Source organism: Bubalus bubalis, chromosome 19 (assembly GCF_019923935.1).
Source record: "Bubalus bubalis isolate 160015118507 breed Murrah chromosome 19, NDDB_SH_1, whole genome shotgun sequence".
Classification (NCBI taxonomy): Eukaryota; Metazoa; Chordata; class Mammalia; order Artiodactyla; family Bovidae; genus Bubalus; species Bubalus bubalis.
The window spans coordinates 50,909,491-50,935,103 of record NC_059175.1 but is presented as its reverse complement, the minus strand read 5'-3'; the positions used below and the strand labels follow the sequence as shown (position 1 = coordinate 50,935,103).

At 36.4% G+C, this 25,613-nt stretch overlaps 1 protein-coding gene and 1 non-coding gene across 3 annotated transcripts in view; both read right to left on the bottom strand.

Annotated features, from left to right (window-relative positions):
• The window catches only part of CDH12 (cadherin 12), a 1,213,596-nt gene that overhangs the window by 498,995 nt on the left and 688,988 nt on the right, over positions 1-25,613 (bottom strand). The window lies entirely within an intron of this gene.
• TRNAG-GCC lies at positions 22,996-23,068 on the bottom strand. The gene has a single exon. It is a non-coding gene; the product is annotated as a tRNA-Gly (tRNA).

The following is a 25,613-nucleotide window of genomic DNA, read 5'->3' as shown; positions in this document are numbered from 1 at the left end:
GTGCCAGATGTTCTGCATGCACTTCAGCTCTAGCTATTGTACATGAAATCCTTAGAACATCATATAAAGCAAACAGTATTATCTTTTAATTTTTTTAATCAATTAAGCTAAGGCTCTGGGCTTCCCTGGTGGTTCAAGTGACAAAGAATCTGCCTGCAGTGCAGGAGACTGGGTTTGATCCCTGGGTTGGGAAGATCCCCTGGAAAAAGAAATGAAAACCCACTCCAGTATTCTTGCCTGAAGAATTCCATGGACAGAGGAGTCTGGCAGGCTACACTCCATCGCAAAGAGTCAGACATGATTGAGCACGCACTCACACTGAGAAGTTAAATGAATTTACCACTGCCGCACAGCCAGTACAGAGCAAATCCAGAATTAAAGCTCAGGTCACTTTAACTGTGATAACCCTCAAGCTGGGAAAGATTAAATGTAGAAGGAGAAGAGGGCAACAGAGGATGAGATGTTTGGATGGCATCACAGATGCCATGGATATGAACTTGTACAAATTCCAGGAGATGGTGAGGGACAGGGAAGTCTGGCATGCTGCAGTACACAGGGTCGTGAAGAACTGGACATGACTTGGTGACTGAAAAACAACACTTTAACTGTAAAATCTTGATTCTTAGAAATTCCCTAATACCAAACAGACAAAAATACTTGCTTCCAAAAGTACAGGAAATTTGTCTTGGTTTTATGATTTGCAAAAAAACATTTTTCATCCTTAAAAATGTGTTTTGTGACTGTTAAAATATTACACTGTAACAGCTTAACCACAACACACAGTTATCTATATTTGACCAGAAAATAAAATTCAACAAAAAATAAACTTTTGCCTAAAAAATAAACTAAATCTAGATCTTCCATGTGATGTAATTCCATTAGTTCACATTGGTCAACTTTAATTTTCCCTTTCTTTTGCAATTCATTTGCCCTCTACCTCAAAATAGTAATTATTGGATTTGTTAAAAATAGGAATATGACCTTACTCTAGCATATGTCTATCGCAAGAACATTTAGACCAAAATTAAGATGATTTATGATATATCAGTTCTCCAAGAGACATAATGTAACATTAACTATTCAAATAACTATGAAGTTGAAAATTTAATTTTTAGTCCATTCATGTTTTATCTAGAAGTTTCTTAAATCTCACACTATTTCATATGCTTTATTGAAATTCTCAGACACATTCACAGTCTCACAAAAAAGTGGTGTGACCATGCTTTTTCAATGCTTCTAATAAAAATTCTACCTAAAAGGAAATGATAAGAATTCAAATTAATTTACTCTTTAAAATGCCAAGAAATTTCACACCTAGTGTCTCATTTGATTCTTATAGAAATCTTATAATATATAGTGTGATATTTATTTTACTTATAATTTAATGATGGGAACTTTGGAATAAGAAGAGCAGTTGAATGTAATGTCCTTTTGGTCTTTAATGCTTAGTGGAAAACCTGATGTCTTCCCTTCCAGATATTGGTCTCTACAATGTCTAACAAATATGTTTGTTGGAGTCATGTTGTGGTGAAAATAGAATTAAATGGATATTAAAATGGAAGCCACTCTTTATTTTAGTATGTGCTAAAGAGTCAGAGGAGAAGGCAATGGCACCCCACTCTAGTACTCTTGCCTGGAAAAATCCCATGGACGGAGGAGCCTGGGGGGCCGCAGTCCACGTGGTTGTGAAGAGTTGGACACAAGTGAGTGACTTCACTTTCACTTTTCACTTTCATGCATTGGAGAAGGAAATGGCAACCCACTCCAGTGTTCTTGCCTGGAGGGCTGGTGGGCTGCCATCTATGGGGTCGCATAGAGTCGGACACGACTGACGCCAACTTAGCAGAAAGAGTCAGAACTGTGATGTGAAGAAAAAAATTACTCTGATTGGTAGGAAGTTTGTGATTTCCCTGTACAGGAATCTTTCCACTTAGATTTCTCATAGATTTTCTTGATGTTAAGTATAACTCCATTAATACAATTGTTTAGATGTTGATTGTATGGTTCTGATACGAATCTCATCTTACTTCTCTTTCAATTTCAGATTCACATCGGTACCTTTCTGTCTTTTATGTGGTGACTTAATTATTGGGAGAGAGGAAATTTCAGAATGTTAATGTTAATTCATTTGTTTAATTTCATTATAATTGATTTACAAGATTATATAAATTACAGGTGTACAATATAGTGATTCACAATTTGTAAAGGTTATGCTTCATTTATAGTTATTATAAAATATTGTTTATATTCCCTGTGTTGCACAATATGTTTTCATTTTCTATTATACATAATAGTTTGTACCTTATAATCCTTTATTCCTATATTTTCCCTCAGTTACCTCTCCCCACTGGTAACAACTAGTTTGTTCTCTGTATCTGTAAGTCTATTTCTTTTTCATTAAATTCACTGTGTGTGGTGTGTGGTTAGTCGCACAGTCATGTCCGACTCTTTGTGACCCCATGGATGGTAGCCCCCCAGGATCCTTTGTCCTTGGAATTCTCCAGGCAAGAATACTGCAGTGGATAGCCATTTCCTTCTCCAGGGGCTCTTCTCGACTCAGGGATCAAACCTGGGTCTCCTGCATTGCAAGCAGATTCTTTACCATATGAGCCACCAGGGAAGCCCGATAAATTCACTAATTTGTTGTAAATTTGAGATACCCCATGTAAGTGATATAATATAGTATTTGTCTTTGTCTGACTTATTTCACTTACCATAGTACCCTCCAAGTCCATCTGTGTTCTTGCAAATTGCCCAGACTTTATTATTTATATGGGTAGTATCCCATTGTATAAATGTACCACTTCTTTTTTTATCGATTCATCAGTGTTATTTTATTGCTTACATTTTTATTGGAGCAGATTTGATTTAAAATGCAGTGTTAGATTCTTCTGTAAAGCATAATGAATCAGTAATACATGTACATTTATCCACTCTTTTTTATATCAATGTTATTTATATAAAAATAAAACTATCAGACTAACAAGCTGTTTATGAAATTGATCTTTTAGCAGTAGTACTGAGCTAACAATAACAGAAGAATGTTTGCTGAATACTAACAGGTTCTTAATTTATTATATATATTTTTATGTAAAACTGCTTGAAGACAAATTCCTGGGGTAATACTATAGGGCAAGATCAATATGATTTGTCTAGGCTTCCGTGGTAGTTCAGCTGGTAAAGAATCTGCCTGTGATGCAGGAGATCTGTGTTTGATCCCTGGGTTGGGAAGATCTCCTGGAGGAGGGCATGGCAACCCACTACAGTATTCTTGCCTGGAGAATCCCCATGGACAGAGGAGGCTGGCTGGCAACAGCCATGAAGTCGCAGAGTTGGACACAACTGAGCGACTAAGCACTCAATGTGTATGATTCCCCTGAGATACTTATGGAAAAGATTAACATTGCAATGTTACAAAATGCCAACAATTTTGCTCTTAATAGAAAATCATTTATATTGGAATTCACTTTACAAAAGACAAAAATGAATAAATGAGGACTGATCATGGCAATTTAATTAATAAGCTCATAAAAATAGTTTTGACATGATGGAGAATCAGTGTGAAGTTTTCTTCGTGGGAGGAGATAAAAGACTGAATTTACCCGGCTTTAAGGTAAACTTTTCATGTTTAAGGCCAGCTTCCCTCATATATACTCATGAATTTGAGATACTATGAATTTCTGAAAATAAAGAAAACTAGACTGAACACAAGAAAGCTTGAACCATAGTCAAAATTCTGACACTAACTAGCATAATAACTCTGAGCCATTTAAAAAGTTTCTGGTTAACAATTTCATTGGAAAACATGAGGAAATTAGGCCATATTATCTCTAATATTCCAGTCAGCTATGAAATTATGTTTTCTATTTGACTAACATTTTGTGATATTCTCTCTACTTAATTCAGACATAATCAGGCAGTCAAGAAGAAAAGGTGGTATACAATTTTTCCCCTTTCTCATCCTGTCAGGCTAGTAACACTTTTATTTTATTCTGTAAATGACATTATGAAAAAAATATTTTGTTTTCATAGTTTGAGTATGTTAACAATCAGTGAGGAGTCATTGATTTGAAATTGCACATGATAGATGAAAACATTTGCTAAGGTCAAGAATATTCTTTAACTTTTTTAGAGTAATTATAATGCCTTCCTTTTAAAGGACATAGCTGTTATATGACATCCAAAATGGATCCTTAGCCTTTTTCTGTATTGTCCTGGTCAGTTAAAAATGAAAGGTGGTTTAATTAAAATGATTGAGAATTAACTTAGGAGTATAATTTAAAAATGGAGATATAATATTAATATATTTGGTATTTTTAAAACCTCATTTCTACTTTAGTAGGCAGTTATTTTAAAATAACATAAAAGTACAGTGTGTAATTAAAAGAAATGACTTTCAGTATATATAATTTCTTGGTGTTTTACTCCTTTCCTGTTAGCTCATATGTATTCCATTTTGTTTCTTCTAGGTGTTATTATTAAGTGCAAACTAAATGAAATAAATAATACATAAACATTAAGCATTATAAAACTCACTTAAAGCTATTGAATATTAGTAATGACCAAAATAGGCATATTATAAAATCCAAACCAAATACATTTTTTGCAATAATTTTAAAATGACTAAGCAAATATACATAAAATGCTATTCCATGAACCGTATTACTTAATAGAAATTAAAAGGGACCTGTTTATTTCTTTTTGAGTAGGTATGTTTATCCTTTTTAGAGAGTCAGAAAGGGGAAAAGTTAGAGTAAGTGTAAAGTTTATGGAATTTAGAAAGATCAAGAAGCATTAACACGATAAACTATTAATTCCCTGTTCATTCAAAATTCCTGGGATTAAAAAATTCTAATTTAGGTGGACCTATTAATTTGAAACTATATAAGTACATATTTAATTGTTTAAAGTCCTTTCTATCACGATACACCTATTAGAAGAGTTAAAATTAAAGGTACCCTAAGAATATCAAGTATTGGCAGTGACACAGAATATCAATAACACTCACATATTGCCCATGGGAATATAAAACAGTACAACCACTTTGAAACACATTTTGGTAGTTTCTTAAAAATCTAGATATACACATATTTTGTGATGCAGCTGTCTTACTCCAAGGTATTTATTCCAAGAAAGAGAAGCTATATTACACAAATGATTGCCTTTATTCATAATAGCAAAAATAAAAAAATAGAAACAGTCAAAATATCTATCAGTAGGTGAATGGATAAATTATGGTACATTTATATAACGAACTGCTACTCACAATTAAAAGGAACAAACTAGTAACATGCCCAAAACTGAACCAGAGGATCACTGTGCTGACTGAATAAAGTCAGAAATAAATAAGTAACTAATACATAAATCCATTTATTTACAGTTTAAAAATATGGAAAGAAAGCCAAAGTGACAGATGGCAGAAAAGTGGTGATGAAGGATGGGCATGGAATACGTGATGGCAAAAGTGTGCAAGAAGAGTTTTAGGAGGACGAGAATGGTCAGTACCTTGGATAAGGTGGTGGTTTCTGAGGTGTATACGTTTGTCAAAACTCATCTAATTTATACTTTAAATATATGTATCTTTTTAATGTTACACCTAATTATAAAAATACACATCTTCCTCATGTGTTCTTTAATTAAACATTACCATAATTAAACTCTCAATGCTACACTATATCCATAATAAGATAACAGTCTGCATGTCTTTCATTCTATTTCCTACTCTTTGAAGGAACCATATTGAAGATGGGATAAAATCACCTACTTTATATTTCTAACGGTTTCTTAAATTGTAGAAAGCATTTCCCATTCAATCAAAGTTTAAGACAACTTTAAGCTTAATGTCCTAGTACCTATCCAGATAATAGTTCAGTAAAATTTTATACGGGGAAATAAAGTGCCATTCCATTTGAAACAATGACTGCTGTGAATTGCTTAATTACTTCCTGATACACATACATCATTGTCCATTTGTTTCTCAGTTCTCTTTAATGTGTACTGAAATCTTAACAATTGCATAACTTCAGCATCTCTGCCACAGCGAGTGACTTCGTATTACAGAAAAATAATTGGGCTTTCTCACCCTCTAACTGCATTTGACAGGCCTTAAGATGGAAATACTTTTATAGCATCATAAAGTTGATATTGTTCCCTAGTGGCTTTAAAAGGATCTCCCTCTTACTCCTATTTAGTTATTTACTAAATTGAACTTTTTCTTTGGGTTTCACCATGACTCCATTAACTTCTGAATACCAGGCTTCATCCTATTCTCAGTTAAACTGACTGTAATATCCGGTTTCCTTTCCTGTCCACTTGCTCTTTTTCTCTGTAGGCCAAAGTCAATAATTTGCTTCTACAGTATAAACAATAGGTGATTTTTAGCTGCCTTGCTGACCTTATTTTATTTATTAAAAAGAATGTTAACTTTCCAGATTGTGACCTTTCTTGGCAGGTAATCAGAAATAACACTTTTACTACTTCGTGCTCATCAAATATATGGACTAAAGTTTTTGTAGTCATGATGCAGTAGTAAAAATGGGGGGAAAATTATCAGGAATTTTGGTGACTACTTCCCTGGAATTAAAACAGCACAGTGACATGACAGTAGTAAACAGCAATTGTGAATCCGTGGGCCAGTCCCTTTATCCATATTTGCTTCAGTTTCCTCAGAGGAGAAAAGAGAATAAAGTAATACAAAATTAGTTCATGTATATACAGGAATGGTGAAGGACAGGGAAGTCTGGCGGACTGCAGTCCCATGGGGTCACAAAAAGTTGGACACAACTGAGCCACTGAACTGAACTGATATACTCAACAAGAAGGTAACTGTTACACAATGGGGACTCTATAAATATCAGCCACTATTATTAGTTAAACATGAGGTATATGAACTATGTAAATCACATACAAAAATTTTGTTTTTAATTATCATGATTATGTCCAATGGGATGTAGACTAAACATATATCATACTCTATTTTGTAAATCCTGAAAAAAATTCCTATTAAATATGTGAAATAAAATTATTGCATCCTATGTTTCATAAGAATGTTACAAAGCATAATAATAAATTGGTGCTGGTAGACATTAAAAACTGTAATTCTATCTCAGGGGAGTGATTTTGATGTTTGTAGCAAAACAGTGTGTGTGTGTGTGTGTATAGATTGGGTGATTCTATAGATATTTATTGAGAAAATATTGTGAAATACATCATTGTTTATAATGGTGAAAAACTGTAAAATCTAATGTGATATTATTGATAAGATGTAAACATGAAAATCTGAAACATGAGTGCAGATTTTTAATAGAAAAGAATGGAGAATATATTAATAATACAATTTAAGTCTATTTTTATATAGATTAAAGGAAGTTTACGAATGTTGATAAACTAGACATGTGTTCTTGACATAAGTGTTTTGATGGGTTAACTTAGTACTTCTTATTTGTAAAAATTATAAAACAGGAAAAATAAAGAAAAAATAATTTTAAATTATTTTATTGTTTTCTTTTTAATTCTTTTCTGCTTTTTGTTTAGTCTATATACACAAAGGGAAAGTGAAGTTACAATTTAGACACTTTTATAAAATCCAGATACTTTAAGAGATACTTTAAAGAGATAAGTGAATTCTTCAAGATTAGTTGTTGATTTCTCCACAGATGACTTTCATATGACATTGTCAATTGTATCAACTGAAAACAAAATCAGTACCAACTCTTTCTAATTGATAAGGGGTATTACCTGTTTTCACATTTTCCACTCCATTTCCTTCCATCAAGAATGGGTAAAAAATCAAGAAATCTGATTCCAATCCCACAGAGAAGCAGATCAGCTACTGAGTAAAAGTGTGACTTCTAGGAAGAAGCCAGAGTCAAAAAAGTATATTCCAGTGTTGGGCAAAAAATCCCTTTTATGTAATTTGCTTTTCACTTTTGAAGGAGCTCTGAAGTGTCTTTGTATTGCAAGGAGGGAATTTGAAATTTATGTTGGTTGTTGGAGTGAAAATAGACAAACTATTTTCTTTCATTTAGTTTGTAATTTTTCCAACTTCCTCCTACAAAAATCTAAGAGAAATATAAAAAGTAAAGGAAACAGTATTGATAGACACCATGTTTCCATCATCCAGCTTCTTTATTTAGCAATTTGTGGCCAATCTTGTGTCCTCCATATTCTCTCACTTTGTTAGCTCACTTTCTCTTGGATACTTCTGAAGCAAATCCTAGACATTTATACTGTGCCATCTGTAAATATTTCAGTGTGCTTGTAAAACATAAGGGCACCTTTCTTTTTCATTGCAACATATTCAAAATATCATTATTGCAGGGAATTTTCTTTTGCTTTGACCTTAATTTACTAATGCTAATATGCCTATCTTAACAATTAAATCTAGGTTATAGGATTTCAGTATTTAGACTGCATTAATTTCCTCTAGTAGTATAGACTGTTGATATTATTTTATTGCAGCCCTCACAAAGAGGTTAGCTGGCCAATAATATCTCAAACTTGATTCCAGAAGTTCCTACCCAAGCCTCCCTATACATCCTACTGATAGTGGTCATGAACAGCATCTGAAGATGTATTAGTTATTACAAAGCTTAATAATTGGCATGCCACTCATCTGGTTAATAAAACCTCAATAGTTCCCAGTTTCTTATTGAATAAAATGCAAAATTTTGCTTATAATTAAAAATTCTCCTTGATCTGCCTATTAACTGATTTCCCTCCATTTCAAAGATAAAAGCTGGTTTCTTTACTTTGTTATCAGAAAGTAATTTCCCAAACTCTAGGTTTTTATTCCTGGGGATTGACTGATTTCTTTCCAAACTTCATATGTAATTATGTAAAAGGACCTATACTCCTTGATAGCTTTCTCAATGTTTAAAGCAAATACTAGACACAAAACAGACAGTAAATATTTGTTGAACACTCAGTATAATGCTCAGTTGAACAAAATACTGGTTTTCTGTTCGTGGCAGGTGCTTACCTGCTCCATCATTTTACTATTCTGCTTAAAAGCAACACAGAAAAAAACTTCGGGGACTTTGATTTCCAGATGCTTCTGCTCTGCTTGGAAATATGAAAAGCCATCACGATTCACCATACCAATATTTCATCCAGGGCACTTCCCTCAAAGGGGCTACAGAGCAAGGGCCATTTACCTTTATCATACAGTATTGTTTTCTTACTAAAGACCAAGAATTAAGTTCCTGATTTTCAACAGAGGAAACACTAGTTATTTTAGGAAAGTCACAGTTTATAGTGAAAAGCCAACTTTACAATTTAATGAACATTTTTATCTCACTGAGGATATATTCTTCTTCAATTTAAAATGTTATTTTAAAATTATTTTAAATGAGGCCTCACAAATAGCTGAGAAAAGAAGAGAAGCATGAGGCAAAGGAGAAAGGAAAAGATATACCCAACTGAATACAGAGTTCCAGAGAACAGCAAGGAGTGTTAAGAAAGCCTTCTTAGGTGACCAATGCAAAGTAATAGACAAAAGCAATTGAATGGGAAAGACTAAAGATCTCTTCAAGAAAATTAGAGATTCCAAGGGGGAATATTTAATTCAAAGATGGGCAAAAATGGCACGAACCAAACATAAACAAAAGAGATTAAGAAGACATGGCAAGAATACACATAAAAACCTGTACAAAACAATTCTTCTTTTTAATATAAATTTATTTATTTAATTGGAGGCTAATTACTTTACAATATTGTATTGGTTTTGCTATACATTGACATGAATCCACCACAGGTGTACATGTGTTCCCTATCCTGAACCCCCTCCCACCTCCCTCCCCATACCATCCCTCTGGGTCATCCCAGTGCTCCAGTAATAACCGACCTGGATAACCACGAGTGTGTGATGAGTCACCTAGAGTCAGACATCCTGGAGTGCAAAGTCAAGTGGGCCTTAGGAAGCATTACTACAAACAAAACTAGTGGAGGTGATGGAATTCCAGCTGAACTATTTCAAACCTTAAAAGATCATGCTGTTAGAGTGCTGCACTTAATATGCCAGCAAATTTGGAGAACTCAGCAGTGGCCACAGGACTGGAAAAGATCAGTTTTTATTTCAATTCCAAAGAAGGGCAATGCTACACTGCACAATTGCAAGGACTACAAATGCAACTACTACACAATTGACTCATTTCACATGCTCGCAAGGTAATGCCCAAAGTACTCTAAGTGGAGCTCCAACAGTACATGAACCGAGAACTTTCAGATGTACAAGTTAGATTTAGAAAAGGCAGAGGAACCAGAGATCAAATTGCCAGCATCGGTTGGATCATAGAAAAAGCAAGAGAATTCCAGAGAAACATCTACTTCTGCTTCATTGAGTACACTAAAGCCTTCAACAGTATGTGTTGCAAAAAACAGCAGAAAATTCTTCAAGAGATGGGAACACCATACCACCTTATCTGCCTCCTGAGAAATTTGTATGCCTGTCAAGGATCAATGGTTAGAATTGGACAGGGAACAAAGGAGTGGTTCAAAATTGGGAGAGGAGTATGTCAAGGGTATATATTGTCACCCTGCTTATTTACTTATATTCAGAATTTATGTTGTACATTGTACTTATTTTCTCAGTCATGTTCAATTCTTCATGACTCCATGGACTACAGCCCACCAGGCATCTCTATCCATAGGATTTCCCAGGCAATAACAAAGGAGTGGGTTTCCATTTCCTTCTCCAAGGGATCTTCCCAACCCAGGGACCGAACCCAGGTTTCCTTCATTGCAGGCAGATTCTTCACCATCTGAGCCTAGAGTACATCATGCAAAATACAGGGTTAGAAGAATCACAAGCTGGAATCAAGATTGCCAGGAGAAATATCTGTAACCTCAGATAGGCAGATGAACCACCCTAATGGCAGAAAGTGAAGAGGACTAAAGAACCTCCTGATGAAAATGAAAGAAGAGAGTGAAAAAGCTGGCTTAAAACTCAACATTCTAAAAAAGAAAATCATGGCATCCAGTCCATCACTTCATAGCAAATAGATGGGAAACAATGGAAAGAGTGACAGACTTTATTTTCTTGAGCTCCAAAATCACTGCGGATTGTGGCTGCAGCCATGAAATAAAAAGACTCTTGTTCCTTGGAGGAAAAGCTATGACAAACCTGGACAGCACATTAAAAAGCAGAGACATTACTTTGCTGACAAAGTTCTATCTAGTCAAAGCTGTGGTTTTCCCATTAGTCATGTACAAGTGTGAGAATTGGACTTTAAAGAAGGCTGAGTGCCAAATAATTGATGCTTTTGAACTGTAATGTTGGAGAAGATTCTTTATAGTCCCTTGGACATCAAGGAGATAAACCAGTCAATCCTAAAGGAAATTAACCCTGAATACGCACTGGCAGGACTGAAGCTGAAGCTCCAATACTTTGGCCACCTGCAGGAAGAGCTGATTCGTTGGAAAAGACTGATCTGTAGGAGACTGTGAACAGGAGGAGAAGGGGATGATAGAGGATGAGATGGTTGGATGGCATCACTGACTGGACGTGAGATTGAAAAAACTTTGGGAGACAGTAAAGGATAGGGAAATCTGGTGTTCTGCAGTCCACGTGGCCGCAAAGAGTCAGACAACGGTTGAGCGACTGAAAAACAAAATTTTTCATTCCTGAAAATTGTCATTTTATTTTTTATAATTAATTTTAAACTCAGTCCAATGGATATTAAAATATGAGAATGATAGATTATTAATAAAAACTATTTGAGAAAATTAATGGTTCACAATTTACATCTTCATTTATAGCTAAAGAATACAATTTATTATACTAAAGGCAGAGGACACACGTACTCACAGTTTGTTGCAAAATGATGGACTGTGGAAAAACTAAGTTGCTACACTCTGCTTTTACTATCTTTAATTAAGAAAAAAAATCACATAAAATTACTCTAAGCAATATGATTTAGCAGCAACTTAAACACCTAAAACATTTTAATAAAAACAACCAGAGTAACACTTTTATTAATAGCTTGAAATAATTCTAATTATTCCAGGATCATTATGATGCAAACTTTGTTTTCTCTCTAACATTTTAAAAAGGAAAACTATTATCCTTGTTGTAGTGAACTTTGCTTTCAAAGTGAGCAACTTAATGGAAAAAATCAGGCTTTGCGGAATTGAGTTCTAACATATACTTGAATAAGACTTCCCTGGTGGCTCAGACGGTAAAGCGTCTGTCTACAATGCGGGAGACCCGGGTTTGATCCCTGGGTCGGGAAGATCCGCTGGCGAAAGAAATGGCAATCCACTCCAGTCCTATTGCCTGGAAAGTCCAATGGACAGAGGAGCCTAGTAAGCTACAGTCCATGGGGTCGCAAAGAGTCCGACACGACTGAGCGACTTCACTTACTTACTTATATCCTTGAATGGACATCTTAGCTAATGATCTGCATTGAAGCAATCTTCTTAGGATCATCTACTAAATTCAGTAAAGTTAGGGAAATAGGCTGGTCCAAGATCATAGATGTGTTAACACTGTGATGTTTTAGGGGTAAATATTTCACATACTTCAGTTCAGTTCAGTTCAGTCGCTCAGCAGTGTCCGACTCTTTGAGACCCCATGAATCGCAGCACTCCAGGCCTCCCTGTCCATCACCAACTTCCGGAGTTCACCCAGACTCACGTCCATCGAGTCAGTGATGCCATCCAGCCATCTCATCCTCTGTCATCCACTTCTCCTGCCCCCAATCCCTCCCAGCATCAGAGTCTTTTCCAATGAGTCAACTCTTCGCATGAGGTGGCCAAAGTACTGGAGTTTCAGCTTTAGGATCAGTCCTTCCAAAGAACACCCAGGACTGATCTTTAGGATGGACTGGTTGGATCTCCTTGCAGTCCAAGGGACTCTCAAGAGTCTTCTCCAACACCACAGTTCAAAAGCATCAATTCTTCGGCGCTCAGCCTTCTTCACAGTCCAACTCTCACATCCATACATGACCACAGGAAAAACCACAGCCTTGCCTAGATGGACCTTTGTTGGCACATACTTAGAAGATGTTAAATTTGGTTTTTAACATAAGTGACTCAGGGCCCTGAGCTGTCTCAAGTTGTGGATATTAATCAAGTTGCCCTAGGATGAAAGCTGACATAATATTCTGAGTATATAGAAGGCACCAAGAAAAAAACAGGATTTTGGAATTCTAAGACAAATACTTGTACTTGATTTAGTGCAGTAGGGTCGTTTTTATGAAGGATTTTTACTGGTATGGTCCTCAGATTAAGCAGGCCTAGGACTGCTGTTATACTACTGAGTTATGTGACTCAGCATAACTGTGGAAAAAATCCACTAGAAAGATTTAATTTTTAGGTTTAACATTAGGCCCCTAGATTATTGTTGTCATGCAAGCAAGCAAGATGTATAATATTTACACTGGGAAAGTAGGATTCTTAAAAATAATAGAAAGTCTGCCCTAATTTATTTATAGTTCCCTGTTGGGACTCAACCCACCCAAGCACTATATGCAATAGCTTCTCAGTATTCTAGAATTATTGTAGAAGAGAGTGAGTCAGAAGAAAGACAAATCTCCAAGTCAATGTAGGAGGGAGCTTTGGAAAACTGATACATCTGTGGGCCAAGATGCAATATCCTTGCGATAAAAGACACAGTGACCAAACTGCAGGATAAGATCAGGGTCGAGTGTTTCCCAAGCATTAGAATCACAAAGTCAACCCCATAAGAAAGAATTTCCAGAAGAAACCATTCATTATCAGAAAATTTGTCACTGCCAGTGGGCAATGCAGGCAGATTTCTAGGAAAGAGGTAGATAAAAACTAATCAGGGAGACAGTGATCTGCCAGCAGTTACTTACACGGCTTCAACTTGCAAAAATAAAAGCAAATAACAGTAACAGGTTACAGAAAGTTTGTTAGGCTAAATAGCTTAGTTTAATTTAGGGCAAGTTTCCCTAAATCAACAATGCTAGAAAGTGGCTTATCTGGGATTGAAATTCAGCAATCACTCCAGAGCCTGCTCTTAAAGTCAAACCTTATGTGTATTTTAATTTCATAACATATCCATATTACTGTGTTATATACTTTTCAAAGAGATTGCGTACAAATTATTTCTTTGGGAATTATTATATATATGAAGTGATCAAATCATATTACTATGTCCATTTTAAAGATGAAAGAATTGGGTCTAACATAACAATATCTTTTCTAAGTTCACAAAGGTATAATTTTCAAACAATAAAGTAGAATTCAGCTTTTCTCTTTCCTCAGTGTTTCTGTTCATTTGACATAAAGGCTGGCAGACTTTTATTTAAATGACTAGATAGTAAATGGTTTAAAGATTTCAGGAAAGAGGCAAAATTGAGGAAATTATAAAGGTACTTATACAATAATTTTAGATGTAGCTGTTAAAAAATGTAACAGCTTTCTTTTTTATTTTTTTGTATTTGTAATATTTTTTTAACTATTTTATTTTTTTTTAATTTTATTTTATTTTAAATTTTACATAATTGTATTAGTTTTGCCAAATATCAAAATGAATCAGCCACAGGTATACATGTGTTCCCCACCCTGAACCCTCCTCCCTCCTCCCTCCCCATACCATCCCTCTGGGTCGTCCCAGTGCACCAGCCCCAAGCACCCAGTATCGTGCATCGAACCTGGACTGGCAACTGGTTTCATACATGATATTATACATGTTTCAATGCCATTCTCCCAAATCTTCCCACCCTCTCCCTCTCTCACAGAGTCCATAAGACTGTTCTATACATCAGTGTCTCTTTTGCTGTCTCGTACACAGGGTTACAGAGTGAAGTAAGCCAGAAAGAAAAACATCAATACAGTATACTAACGCATATATATGGAATTTAGAAAGATGGTAACAACAACAACAGCGTTCTTTCTTTGTGTTCTATAAAAAAACAGACAGTAGGTCGAATATGACCCTCTGGCCATAATTTAGCAACCCAGATTATACCAACACTTGTTTGAATGGTTATTTTCAATAGCAACTTAATCTAACAGTGATGAATTGAATAGTGTTACATCATTTTTCATCTCTTTGACTCACTTAATTTGTGTCATATGTAGGAGAAACTTAACAGAAATCCTGATTTATAGAGAAGACATTATGAAATAATATAGTAATATCCATAAACTTATAAAATAATGTTTATAATTTATATTTCTATATTATATATACATTAATACACATTTATTACAGTTTTAAGAAACTGTCAAATCTAACGTCTTCCAAAATAAAATTATCATCACTTGCATTAAGATCAATTTATGTCTAATTCTTTTCCTCTGTAGATAAAATCTGTGGCTAGTACACCTTAGAATTTTGTAAAATAGACCATAGGCATTCAGCTATCTGAAATTTCCACAATGACAACATGATTGCATAATCTGTATGTGATATTTCCAGACAATAATGACTTTGTGTTAACTTTAATTATGATGCTTTACTAGAATAATATAGCCAGGAAGTATAAACTCATAAACATACAAAAGCAGAGCGGTTTAATATATTTTTTCCTCAGAAAGAATTTGACCTCATCATGTTAGGCTTTGGAAAAAGATGTTTTATTCAGATACAAATAAATGAAAATTATTTTTCAATAAAAAAAAACAAAAAAGTCAATATGTTCTTTAATATAACAATTAAAACTACTCATTTTGTCTTCCCACTTTTCCAGACCTTTGTATCTTCCATCAATAAATGATGAAGACAGTGACAGTAATTATTGGTAACACAACGGAAATGACATTTAAAAATACCTAAAAGAGGATTATAGTTTTGCAACAAGCTTTTAATATTTTTTATCTTGGAACATTCAAGACAATACCGCAGTTTTTTAGAGAAAAGTTTATTGACTGAACATTTTTTGTAGATAAATGGATGACCTTTACTTTCTCCTCTTTTGTGTACACTTAAAAATTACCGAGGGGAGAAGAAGTGTCAATTTGTCATTCAGTAGTATGATACATGAATTGAAGTAATCTTTGGGAAGGCTTGAAATCTAAGTCAATATGAAAAACAAGAGATTCACTCAGAGAACAAGCTAACCACAAAAGTTTGCCAAATTGATGAGTTGCCTTTCTACACTGCAGCCTCCTCAAGGTCTTCTGTCTGAATATGGGCAAGCACAGCATTGTGCAGAAACAATATGCAAGAATGAGGCACTTTGGGTTTGACCTGAAACCCTTTTTCTACCCCCTCACTATGGACGCCAATGAACAGCTCTAGAACTTGAAGTGTTAGTTGATTTTGAACTTATTGCATTTTATTATTATTATTTTATTGCAATGTTAAATTGAAATTATAAAATATGTAGAGATAGTGTTATTTGTGCTATTTGTGTCCACCTATTTTGCTCATCAGTATAAAATAGGAAAGTGGATGATCATTTCTAAATTATCATGATGGTTGACTCATGTACAAGGTGACCACATCCTTGCTCACAACACTTCTGGATGGATATATCTGCCAGTCTCATATGCATTTGGGGCTTCCCTGGTAGCTCAGCTGGTAAAAAAATCTGCCTGCAACGCAGGAGACTCTGGTTCAATTCCTAGGTTGGGACGATCCCCTGGAGAAAGAACAGCTACCCACTCCAATATTCTGGCCTGGAGAATTCCATGGACTGTATAGTCCTTGGGGTCACAGACTCGGACATGAATGAGTGACTTTCACTAGTATGTGTTCAGGGAAATCAGTGAAGAAAGGAAGGGTCAGTTTCAATAGATTGTGGTGTAACGACACTTTGAGAATAAAGGAAATGTCGTTATTTCTTTTGACACAAAAACAACAACTAGTGAGGGTGTTTTTTATATGTCAACTTGACTAGGTTATGGTAATCAAACAGCAACTGAGGTGCTGCTATGAAGGCATTTATAGATATGATCATTTGGACGGGCTTAGTTCAAACATTTGATAAACTTTAAGAGCATAGCTGAGGCTTTCCTAAAAAAAAAAAAAAAAAAAAGAGAGATAGAGAAGAAAACAAAAGAAAAAATACATGTAACTTTTGGATAGCAGTGTTAGCTTGTCCCAAAGTTCCAGCCTGCCTTCTGATAGCCTACCTTGCAAATATTGGACTTGCCTAATCAAATCCAACATTTTAATAAGCCAATTATTGGCAATATAAAATTCTTTGTGTGTGTGTGTGTGCATATATATATATATATAGAGAGAGAGAGAGAGAAAGAGAGAGAGGTTATTTTTCTCTTGTGTAACACTGATTGATACACAGAGGCACTCACTTGATTAAAGATTTAAGAACCTTCTGCAAAATTCTCCAAGGGAAAGTGAATCTTTTATAATGTTAACATCAAATACATATGGTTGGCTAACAATAACAACAACAATACAGACAGTAACAGCAACAAAAACTAAACACCTAGGGATCAGGTGTCTAACATGAAACAGAATATGGAATAACAAATTCAGATATCGCCTACTAAAAAGCTGAAGTGTGGAAAAGACAATCTTGGTGAATCTTTAGCTACTTTTCCACAATCTTTTTTCTTTACTTTTAATTTTTTTTACATTCAGATGTTTGCATTGCTGAGTAGTGTGGCATCAAGTTCGAGTGTAACCTATCTCTACAAAGGCTATTCTCTGAACTCTACTCCTATCTGTGTTGGTGGTATGTAGAATTCTAACGTCATGCCCATGACCCTAAGTCTTTGTAACAGCAAGATAGTTTTTTGAAGTTACAGTGTTTTGTAATTGAGGCTACAACTCATGGTAAATAAAAGATTACCCAGTGAGCCTAATCTAAGCTAAAGCAACATTTAAAACCAGAGCATTTTCTTCAACAGGGAGCAGGAAAGGAAGTCAAAGATTTGAAAATTCAGAGTTCTTCCTGGCCTAAAGCTGAAGGAGGCCTTGTGGGAAAGAGCTAAAAGATCTATCTGGGCTTTGCTGGTAGCTCAGGAGATAAAGAATATGCTGACAATGCAGGAGACCCAGGTCACATTCCTGGGTCCGGAAGATCTCCCCGAGAAGTTAATGGCTACTCACTCCAGACTTCTTGCCTGGAGAATCCCATGCACAGAGGAGCCTGGTGGACTGGGCTCCATGGGGTCGCAGAAAGTCAGAGAAAACTGAGCAAGTAACACTTTGATTTTTCAATATCTGAGAAAGACTTTCAGATGACAGGCAGTGAGAAAATGGGACCTCAATCTTACAATGAGAATTTATTCTGCTATCAACCTGAATGAACCTGGAACCCATCCCTCTGTTAAGGAATCACCTTGACTTCTGCCATGTGATACCCTAGTCAGAGTTCAGCTGAGACTGCCTAGAATTCTGGAATATGACATGTGAGATAATAGATGAGTGTTCATTTATGCCACAAAGTGTGTAGTAATTTGTTGCATAGAATAAGGAAACTAACACTGTCCATAGCTAAATATTTGAGTCTCTCTAGTACTGAGAATGGACTTCCCCGGTAGGTCAGCTGGTAAAGAATCTGCCTGAAATGCAGGAGACCCTGATTTCATTCCTGGGTTGGGAAGATCTCCTGAAGAAGGGATAGGCTACCCACTGTAGTATTCATAGGCTTCCCTGGTGACTTAGATGATAAAGAATCCACCTGCAGTGCGGGAGACCTGGGTTCGATCCCTGGGTTGGGAAGATCCCCTAGAGAAGGGCATGGCAACCCACTCCAGAATTCTTGCCTGGAGAATCCCATGGACAGAGGAGCCTGGCAGGGTACGGTCCATGGAGTGGCAAAGAGTTGGACATGACTGAGTGACAAAGCATAGCACAATACTGAGAACTCATGTTAATTCTTGTTGAATCACAAGTACTCAGTACATTATCCAGCACAAAATATGTGTTTAATACTTAGCAGCCAGTTACTGAATGAAGGGAATGCCAGTGAAAGTGAAAGTCGCTCAGTCGTGTCTGACTTTTTGCAATCCTATGGACTATACAGTCCATGAAATTCTCCAGGCCAGAATACTGGAGTGGGTAGCCTATCCCTGATCCAGAGAATTTTCCTGATCCAGGAATCCAACTGGGGTCTCCTGCACTGCAGACACATTCTTCACCAACTGAGCCATCAGGAATGCCAGAGGAGGCCTTAGAATCTGATCTTTAATGATTTTATTTAGACTCGTCTTCCCCCCACATTTTGATAAGTATTAAATCAATATAACATATGTAGAATAAAGAGTAAGATGAGTATTTCCAGCTTTTAAGATAATGCTCAGAGATGATGTCTCAGGCCATGTGCATTCATATCCCACATTATTTCTGTTATATGACACATTATATAATTTAACATAACTAAATCAGAACTAGGGAAATTGAGGTAATATAGAAAGGCCTCCTGGTTTCCTTCATGAATTATAAAGGAATGAGATGGCTCTAGAGTGGAGTTGTCCAGAAGTCTGGGCCTTTTCTAATTGTATTAATCCCAGTTAGTGTTCTACTCTGTGGAACGAGAAAATATATACAACTTGGAGACAGTAGGGAGGAGGGGATCCTCTGAATACTCAGCCCAGGTTGGGAGGTGACCAATATGCTACTGGAGATCAGTGGAGAAACAACTCCAGAAAGAATGGTGCCAAAGTAAAAACAATACCCAGTTGTGGATGTGACTGGTCATACAAGCAAGGTCCAATGCTATAAAGAGCAATATTGCATAGGAATCTGGAATGTTAGGTTCATGAATCAAGGCAAATTGGAAGTAGTCAAACAGGAAATGGCAAGAGTGAATGTCAACATTCTAGGAATCAGCAAACTAAAATGGACTGGAATGGGTGAATTTAACTCAGATGACCATTATATCTACTACTATGGACAGGAATCCCTTAGAAGAAATGGAGTAGCCATCATGGTCAACAAAAGAGTCTGAAATGCAGTACTTGGATGCAATCTCAAAAACGACAGAATGATCTCTGTTTGTTTCCAAGGCAAACCATTCAATATCACAGTAATCCAAGTCTATACCCCGACCAGTAACGCTAAAGAAGATGAAGTTGAATGGTTCTATGAAGACTTCCAAGACCTTTTAGAACTAATAACCCTGAAAGAGATCCTTTTCATTATGGGGGACTGGAATGCAAAAGTAGGAATTCAAGAAACACCTGGGGTAACAGGCAAATTTGGCCTTGGAATACAGAATGAAACAGGGCAAAGGCTAATAGAGATTTGCCAAGAGAATGCACTGATCATAGAAAACACCCTCTTCCAACAACACAAGAGAAGATTCTACACATGGACATCACCAGATGGTCAACACTGGAATCAGATTGATAATATTCTTTGCAGCCAAAGATAGAAAAGCCCTATACAGTCAGCAAAAACAAGCCCAGGAGCTGACTGCGGCTCAGATCATGAACTCCTTACTACCAAATTCAGACTTAAATTAAAAAAAGTGGAGAAAACCACTAGACCATTTAGGTATGACCTAAATCAAATTTCTTATGGTTGTACAGTGGAAGTGACAAATAGATTTAAGGAACTAGATGTGATAGACAGAGTGCCTGATGAATTATGGAATGAGGTTCATGACATTGTACAGGAGACAGGGATCAAGACTATCCCCATGGAAAAGAAATGCAAAAAAGCAAAATGGCTGTCTGGGGAGGCCTTACAAATAGCTGTGAAAAGAAGAGAAGCGAAAAGCAAATGAGAAAAGGAAGGATATAAGCATCTGAATGCAGAGTTCCAAAGAATAGCAAGAAAAGATAAGAAAGCCTTCCTCAATGCAAAGAAAGCAATCAATGCAAAGAAATAGAGGAAAACAACAGAATGGGAAAGACGAGAGATCTCTTCAAGAAAATTAGAGATACTGAGGGAAAATTTCATGCAAAGATGGGCTCGATAAAGGACAGAAATGGTATGGACCTAACACAAGCAGAAGCTATTAAGAAGAGGTGGCAAGAACACACAGAAGAACTGTACAAAAAAGACCTTCATGACCAAGATAATCCCAATGGTGTGATCACTGACCTAGAGCCAGGCATCCTGGAATGTGAAGTCAAGTGGGCCTTAGAAAGCATCACTACAAACAAAGCTAGTGGAGGTGATGGAATTCCAGTTGAGCTATTTCAAATCCTGAAAGATGATGCTGTGAAAGTGCTGCACTCAATATGTCAGCAAATTTGGAAACTCAGCATTGGCCTCAGGATTGGAAAAGGTCAGTTTGCATTCCAATCCCAAAGAAAGGCAATGCAAGGAATGCTCAAACTACCACAGAATTGCACTCATCTCACACACTAGTAAAATAACACTCAAAATTCTCCAAGACAGGCTTCAGCAATACATGAACCATGAACTTCCAGATGTTCAAGCTGGTTTTAGAAAAGGCAGAGGAACCAGAGATCAAATTGCCAACATCCTCTGGATTATCAAAAAAGCAAGAGAGTTCCAGAAACACATCTATTTCTGCCTTATTGACTATGCCAAAGCCTTTGACTGTGTGGATCACAATAAACTGTGGAAAATTCTGAAAGAGATGGGAATACCAGAACTGCTGACCTGCCTCTTGAGAAACCTATATGCAGGTCAGGAAGCAACAGTTAGAACTGGACATGGAACAAGAGACTGGTTCCAAATAGGAAAAGGAGTATGTCAAGGCTGTATATTGTCACCCTGCTTATTTGACTTATATGAAGTATACATCATGAGAAACGCTGGACTGGAAGAAGCACAAGCTGGAATCAAGATTGCCAAGAGAAATATCAATAATCTCAGATATGCAGATGACACCACCCTTATGGCAGAAAGTGAGGAGGAACTAAAGGGCCTCTTGATGAAAGTGAAAGAGGAGAGGGAAAAAGTTGGCTTAAAGCTCAACATTCAGAAAATGAAGATCATGGCATCTGGTCCCATCACTTCATGGGAAATAGATGGACAAACAGTGGAAACAGTGTCAGACTTTATTTTTTTGGACTCCAAAATCACTGCAGATTTGTGACTGCAGCCATGAAATTAAAAGATGCTTACTCCTTGGAAGGAAAGTTATGACCAACCTAGATAGCATATTCAAAAGCAGAGACATTACTTTGCCAACAAAGGTTTGTCTAGTCAAGGCTATGGTTTTTCCAGCGGTCATGTATGGATGTGAGAGTTGGACTGTGAAGAAGGCTGAGTGCCGAAGAATTGATACTTTTGAACTGTGGTGTTGGAGAAGACTCTTGAGAGTCCCTTGGACTGCAAGGAGATCCAACCAGTCCATCCTAAAGGAGATCAATCCTGGGTGTTCATTGGAAGGACTGATGCTAAAGCTGAAACTCCGATACTTTGGGCACGTCAAGTGAAAAGTTGACTCATTGGAAAAGACTCTGATGCTGGGAGGTATTGGGGGCAGGAGAAGTGGATGACAGAGGATGAGATGGCTGGATGGCATCACTGACTCGATGAACATGAGTTTGGGTGAACTCCGGGAGTTGGTGATGGACAGGGAGGCCTGGCGTGCTTCAATTCATGGGGTCACAGAGTCGGACAGGACTATGTGACTGAACTAAACTGAAAGAATAAATGAATCCATTTATGCAGGTGAATAATATCTCACATAGATTTCCTTTTAAAGTTTAGGAAGATGTGAATTATGAGTTAATTTTTGACATTTTAGAAACAATTTGACCAAGACAATTTTTGTTTGATTTTGTATTTCTTGAGATTGGTTAACTTGTAAATGACTCCTAGTGAGAATTTTGAAGAGCAGCTGCACTTAAAATTTTAACCTTAGGTCGTCTGAGAATATTTTTTTGTGTGAGAAAACACAGGGCATCTCCCTACAATGGATATTTTATACAAATATTTGTAACACATTTTTCTTCATTGCTCAAAAGACTAAGAAAGTTCAACAATATTAAAACAAAACCTGTGGAAAAGTTATTTCTTAAGTCCCCTGGTGGCCTGTATTCACTTCCTAACTTTATCATCTATGTGGTCATGTCACTAAGTCATGTCTGACGCTTTGCGACTCCATGGATTGTAACAAGCAAGGCTCCACAGGGTTCTCCAGGGAAGAATGCTGGAGTGGGTTGCCATTTCCTTCTCCGGGGGATCTTCCTGGACCAGGGATCAAACCTGTGTCTCCTGCATTGGCAGGCAGATGCTTTACCACTGAGCCACCAGGGAAGCCCCACAGCCTCATTACTCTGCTTGTGAGATGAGAATCTCATTCTTATTTTGCAATACGGCAATTCCTTTGCAGTGATATGCCACCCTTGTTTTTTTCCATAAGAAATGTGAACCTTTCTGGGTTGTCTTAGGATAGAATTTGAATTCCTAATATTTCCATGTCTTTCACTGTCTTTTTGCAGATAATATAAGACTTGGACAGTGCTGGATATTTTTTCAGTTCTCAGCTTTGCTACTTAATAACTGCAAAGTTGGGAAAGTGATTAAAATTTTAAAACCTTAATCTTTAAGTTTTTAAAATGGAGATAGTGGCTACATTATTTAGGATCTTAGTTAATTTCAGTAAAACATTCAGAAAAGTTTCAGTAATAATTCTTAATAAATGGTAGCTATTTACTCTTGCTGTTATTATTACTCAGTTCAATTCAATTGCTCAGTAATGTCTGACTCTTTGTGACCCCATGGACTGCAGCACACCAATCTTCCCTGTCCATCACCAACTCCTGGAGTTTACTCAAACTCATGTCCATCAAGTCGGTGATGCCATCCAACCATCTCGTCCTTTGTCGTCCCCTTCTCCACCCACCTTCAATCTTTCCCAGCATCAGTTTCTTTTCAAATGAGTCAGTTTTTCACATCAGATGGCCAAAGTATTGGAGTCAGTAATATTAATATTGCTTTAATAACAAGTAGCAATATTTTATGAAAAAACTTGGTACACATATAAAAGGATCTGAAAAGGGCGCTGTCCAAACCTAACTTTGAAACACCATTTAATATGTTCACATTTTAGACCTTGGTGAGGGTACAGGAATTATTTTTTCTTGCTAAATAAAAAAAGGCGGGCTTTGCAGAATTTTAATGTTACACTTTTAATGTTTATTATTCAGTAAAGTATGTTTCCAAAGGGAAACTGAGATCTCTGTATATCTGCAAGTCTCTATGTATCTATATCTCTGTATATCTGCAAGTCTCTGTATATTTAAACATTTTTCCTTCCTGTTAAAAGTAAATCAGTAAAAAAAATCCATTTTTCATAAAAGGAAAACTGAATCATTTACTTTTCTTACCTATGATGATCAAAACTGGAACCTAACTTGATATCACACAGTATATATATATTTTTCATGAGCTTGAGAAATTTCTGTTCTGCTGCCATTAATGAAAACACAAGCATGATTTTAATTAGCCTGAATATATCTTGCAAAAGCATAAATCCCTTAATCAAATGTGAGAAACGAAGGCTGGTCACCTCCCCTTGCTAAATTTATACTCTCCTAAAAAATCTTATTCTTTCCTCTAATTATGTCTTCTACTTAGGATTATAGTTTCTGTAACAAATATAAAATAATTGAAGATAAAATTAATCAAAGAAACACCTTTCATTTCTCAATATATAATACTATTTTAATAGTTATATGAATACAATTGCTTTTATATCTCCTTGGTAGGGGATATTTAAGTTATCTATTCACAATTACCGGCACTTTAATTCTTGAATTGAGTACATCTCCAATCAAAACCACTAGTATTTTTGAAGGATTTTACATTATCAAATTCACTGAAGCAATTATCACCCCCTCCTAGCAAGTCTGCAAATTCTTTCTCTTCTTTTAGTCATTGTAAGGAATTTTTTCTTTTTAATAATGCAATCCCAACTTCCCCTAGAATCATATTTATTATGGTGTGTTCCATTCTGATTTTTGAAGGGAAAATGCATGGTTATATCCACTTTTCTATTTAATCCCATTGTTATTCCTTCTAGGGCTTCCTTGGTGGCTCGGTCGGTTGTGAATCCTCCTGTAGTACAGTAGAGCCGGGTACACTCCCTGTGTCGGGAAGTTTCCCTAGAGAAGGAAATGACACCTACTCCAGTATTCCTTCCTGGGAAATCCCATGGACAGAAGAGCCTGAAGGTCTACAGTCCATGGGTTCCTAAGAGTCAGACACGACTGAGTGACTAAACCACCATCCCATCTAGGACCAAGTACACTTGCAATTTAAACCAACATATTTTCTCTGCTTTTGGAAAAAAAAATGTAAAAAATTACTAGGCATTATATCTAAACTAAGATTTTGGTTTCATTCATGTGATGTAAAAGGGCACAGAAGTAAGTTAAAATCATGGAAGTAATATGAATGTCTCAGAATGCCAATTACTTAATTATTTGGTAAAATATTACATTTTGTGATGATGTTTGTTATTTCCACAAAGTTCAGTTCAGTCTCTCAGTCTTGTCCGAATCTTTGCAACCCCATGAATTGCAGCACACCAGGCCTCCCTGTCCATCACCAGCTCCGGGAGTTCACCCAAACTCATGTGCATCGAGTCGGTGATGCCATCAAGTCATCTCATCCTCTGTCGTTCCCTTCTCCTCCAGCCCCCAATCCCTCCCAGCATCAGAGTCTTCTCCAATGAGTCAACTCTTCTCATGAGGTAGCCAAAATATTGGAGTTTCAGCTTTAGCATCAGTCCTTTTAATGAACACCCAGGACTGGTCTCCTTTAGGATGGACTGGTTGGATCTCCTTTCAGTCCAAGG